The sequence below is a fragment of the Petaurus breviceps genome, unplaced genomic scaffold (genome assembly GCF_028583685.1).
Source record: "Petaurus breviceps papuanus isolate PSGF00001 unplaced genomic scaffold, PetGlider_PUasm1.0 185, whole genome shotgun sequence".
NCBI classification, from domain to species: Eukaryota; Metazoa; Chordata; class Mammalia; order Diprotodontia; family Petauridae; genus Petaurus; species Petaurus breviceps.
In genome coordinates, this window is record NW_027185797.1 from 29042304 (window position 1) to 29047152 (window position 4849).

The 4849-nt window shown below is 41.3% G+C and overlaps 1 long non-coding RNA gene across 1 annotated transcript in view; it reads right to left on the reverse strand.

The window, feature by feature from the left end:
- The window catches only part of LOC138161771 (uncharacterized), a 46851-nt gene that overhangs the window by 11204 nt on the left and 30798 nt on the right, over positions 1 to 4849 (reverse strand). The window contains exon 2 of the long non-coding RNA XR_011168460.1: positions 2426 to 2578. This is a non-coding gene — a long non-coding RNA (uncharacterized lncRNA). The remainder of the gene's footprint in view (positions 1 to 2425; positions 2579 to 4849) is intronic.

Genomic DNA, 4849 nt, shown 5'->3' on the forward strand with positions numbered 1-4849 from the left:
AAAGAAAGAAAGAAAGAAAGAAAGAAAGAAAGAAAGAAAGAAAGAAAGAAAGAAAGAAAGAAAGAAAGAAAGAAAGAAAGAAAGAAAGAAAGAAAGAAAGAGGAAGGAAGGCATATAGCAGACATTCTAGCTTTGGTAGGTGCCATTTCTATTTGTAGCAATGATGCTGCCCCAGCTCTGAAGGGCTTCTCATTTACTGCCCTGTCCCCATTTTATAGCAGGATTCTCTTTTCTTTAGGTACAAGAGGACACCTGGAATGCATTTTACTGCTCCTGAATCCTATTATTGTCGACATGTTTATTTTCCTTGCAAACAGTGATCTCAGAAATTATCAGGATTGCACACCCACCTGCCATTCAGGAAAGAAAGGACTAGGGAAAAAATGTCATCATGGATAAAGTTCATTCATTTGGCTCCTTCTGAGTAACTTCCTCTCTAAATTAGCCTCCTTGTAGCCAGAAGTAGCTCCGTCAATTTATAAGAATCTTTTTGCTCTCTCTTTTCAAAATTCTGTCATTCTGCACCTATGATGGCAGTTCCACCATATGGAATTCCCAGTGTGGAAACACCCTCCACTAATACAACCGATCATTCCTCTGAAATTGAGATAATTTCCTTGGGGCATTAAGAGGTTGAGTGATTTGTCCATGATCACATAAGCTAGTATGTGTCAGAGGTAAGATTTGAACCCAGGTTTTCCTGACTTTAAGGTAACCATGCTTCCTGTTTTAACTCTATTTTAAACTCATAGGAACATAGCAGATTTAAAAGGACTGGAAGGCACATCTTGGCACCCATGGAAATTATTTGAGAATAGTTTCTATTGTTAAATTTCCCTATGAATATGAATAAAAAAGATTACATTATGAATCCCACATCTGAAGGACATTTGTATGGGCATTGATATGTAAGAAATAGTCTCTATAGGTGGCTTTCCAAAAGAGACACTTAAATTCCAGCCTTTCAATTTCATATGGGGGCATTTTAAGTGGAAAGTGACTAGTCTCTGAAAGACACATGATGTCTATTTGAGAACTTAGCACCCTGACATTAATTATTCAGAAAGAAATGAAACCATTTCTAACCTGAATGCTCTCTTTTTCCTCCCTGCTAATGTTTACACTCCAAAAAATTTTTTTCCAAGGTTATTTTATTACTGGTGTTTGCCATGCGGAGCCTGGGGACATGACTACCTTTTTATTTGCTGTTTTACAGTGCCCTGCAAAGAGTTTTTAAAATATAGATCCACTTAATTCGGGCCAAGCTTCCATGAGGCTGCCCTCAGGGATTGGGGCACAGTAGAAAAAGTATTGGAATTGGAATCATCTGACCTGGCTTTGAAACCCAGCTCTGCCACTGGCTTCCTATGGGACTTTGGAAAAATCACTTCACCTCACTGGGTACCCATTTCCTCTTGAGTCTTTGAAGGACTGTCATGTGGGAGAGGCACTCAGCTTGTGCTGTTTGCCACTGGGGGACAAAACTATGAATGAGAATGGATGCAAGGGGTGAAAAGTCAATCTGGGCTCAATGTCAGGGGAAAAATCCCCCAGTCTCAGCCCCTCTTCATTCCAGTTCCATCTTTCTGTTAATTATTTCCTATTTATTCTATGTATCACTGGCTTTGGATATATCTGTTCCCATCTTGTCTCCCCCATTAGATTGTAAGCTTCTTGAAGGCAGGGATTGTCTTCTGTAGCTTTTTGTATACCCAGCCCTTAGCACAGTGCCTAACACATAATAGGTGCTTAATAAATGCTTATCAATTGATTGACAACAATGAGAACTGTCTAAAATTGGAAGGTATTGTCAGGGGAGATTGCTTTTAAGCAGAGCTGGGATGACCGACTGTCCGGCAGGGAGCAGGGATTCCTCTTGGGGATGGGTTGGACTAGATAGTGGTTGCTTCCAATTCTACTATTGCTAGTAAGCACTAGAGGTAGAATCAGGAAGACCTGGGCTCAAATTCTGTCTCAGAGACTTACTAGCTGTGTGGCCATGGGTAGGACACTTACCTTCTCTCTGCCTCCGTTTCCTCATCTGTAAAATGGGGAGGTTGGATTCAGTCGTCTCTAAAGTCTCCTCTGACTCTAATTTTATGACCCTATGATCCCTCAGTGGAGGTTTACAAGCAATGACAGGATGCTCATTTATCACATCTGTTGTACAGGGTTCTTGCTCAGGTGGGCATTGTACAAGACACCTCTCCCAATTCAAAAATCTGTGATGCTGTGACTAACTCACAGTTGGTAGAGATAGGAATAGAAGATTCCTCCAGAGGAACACTAGAGCTCAGGACTATGATTGGGAGGGGAAAGAGGGGAATAAATGTACCCTTTAATTGATGATTTGTTACATCTATTTTTTTTTATTTCCTGTCTTTTGCTAAAAACATTCCTTTGCTATCTTGACTTGTGTGCTCACCCACAGGGAGTTGGTCCCAGGGTCACCAGGGATTATCATATATTCATTCATCGATCCAGGCTTCTTGGGTGGGGGCCACAAGAGGAAGAAAACCCCTTGGTACTTGGTGTCACAAGATTCTGATCTGAAGTCTTCCCAGATGTGGTCACTTTCCTGAGAGAAACCAAGAGGTAAACCATTGACTGTGGTCACTGCTAATACCTTACAGTGAAAACTTTTTGAGGATAGATGTTTTGTCTTCCACTTCCCTAATAACTCTCCACAGGGATTATTCCATTTATTACAAAAACTTACTGGACATTCTGCCCAGGAGGAATTCAGGCTTCCCCAAATGGAGAATGATGGTTGGCTTCAGATTTTTCCATCATACAGAGATTAAACTGTCTATTTTTCTCAAGGACATAGTTAAGGGTACAAGCTTAAGCAGAAGGAACCAACATTTGAAATGTTTAAATATATGGTTGCAACCCTTGGACTCCTGAAGAAATTGGAGAAATGTGACCTGCCATTTAAAAATTTTTTTTTCAGTTCTAAATTCTCTCCCTCCCTCCAGCTCTTCCCTATCCATTAAAAAAGGCAAGCAATATGATACATGGCACACACACACACACACACACACACACACATACACCCTAAACCCTGTGAGAGCTGGAGAATCATTCCAGGTCACTTGACATAATCATTACAATCCTGTTGCTTTTCCTCATTGGAGAGATTTTCCCAGCCTGGGATAATGAGCCACTATCCCCAAGAGACCAAGACAAAATTTTATCTCCAAGGGGATCCAAAGGGAAAGGAAGAAGCAGCTTGAATTAACTCCCTGTCCCAGAGATAGGGAATATCAGTACTAAGGTCCCTTTCTGTCTTTTCTCTCCCCACCACCAGCCTCCCCTAGTCCATTTTCCCATGTGTCACCCATATATTCACTGGCTTTTTAACTCAGCCTCCAAACTAGACCCTCTGTTTACAATCATTTGCCTCATTAACCCCTATCCTTTCTAGGGTTGCCAAAATAATCTTTCTAGAGTATAGGTCTGAGTATGTTATTCCCCTCTTCATGAACCTTCAGTGGTTCCCTATGGCTTCTAGGATACAATACGAATGCTTGGTTCATCCAGGTATTTAAAGCCCTCCACAACATGGATCCAGTCTGCGTTTACCAGCTGGTTCCCGTGCCTGGAATTCTCTCACTCCTCCCCTCTGCCTCCAGACTTCCCTGGCCTCCTTAAAGTCCCTAAAGTCCCACTCCCTCTTAATTCTAGGGGTTTCCTTCTATTGGTTATTTCTATTCATCTGTCCTGTTTGCAAGTTATCTGACTCATTAGACTGTAAGCTCCTGGAAAGCAAGGATCGTTCTTTGTCTTTTTTGCTCAGTGCCTGGTACATAATAGGTGCCTAATAAATGCTTACTGACTGACTGACTTACTCCCCTTCTTGCTAAGTTCCAGCAAAATAGGCTAATTCCTGTTCACTGAACTTGGCACCCTATCTCCTATATTCATTTTTTATATATTTTGTAGTTTCTTGTTTACTCAATAAACTCCAGTACCTCCCTATTCCCTGCAGGCCTAAATATAAGTTCTGTTTATTTGGAGCCTGGGACTACCCTATTTTACAGCCTCATTACCCATTACTCTCCAAACACTATAGTTCAGCCAGCATGGCCATACTCGGCACTCCAGCTCCCACGTTTGAGATCTGGTCATTTAGACACAACAGAAAGAAGAGGCACATAGTTGTTTTGCAAATCCATTGGCCAAAAGCTAGACTGAGTTAGGCAGACAATGAATCCTGTTAGGAGTATCACCAAAGAACTCCAGGACTCAATTCTATTCAATCTAATAAGCATTGATCAAACATCTAATATGTCCAGCACTGGTTTGGGTGCTTGGAGTACAAACACAAAAACAAAATCAGTCTCCTGTCCTCAAGGAGTTTCTATACTACTAGCGGGACACACTATGTATACAAGCAATCAAACTTAGATTTTGAAGGGACCTAACTAGCCATCTTGGCCAATCCATGCTTGACCAAGAATCATCTGTATGTCATACTCTACAGGTGAGCAGACAGCCCTCATTTGACACACCTGGATTTCCTTTCTTTTTAAAAAAAAATAGTATCTTATCTTCCCCAATTACATATAAAACCAATTTTTAACATTTGTTGCTACCTTTTAAAGTTTTACATTCCAAATTCTATTCCTCCCTCCCTCTGCTCCCCCTTCTCTGAGATGGTAAGCAATCTGATATAGGTTATATATTAACCATCATGTAACATTTCCATACTAGTTATTTTGTGGAGGAAGGCAGGCAGGAAGGCAGGAAGGAAGGAAGGAAAGAAGGAAGGAGGAAAGGAGGGAGGAAGGAAGGAAGGGGGAAGGAAGGAAGGAAGGAAGGAAGGAAGGAAGGAAGGAAGGAAGGA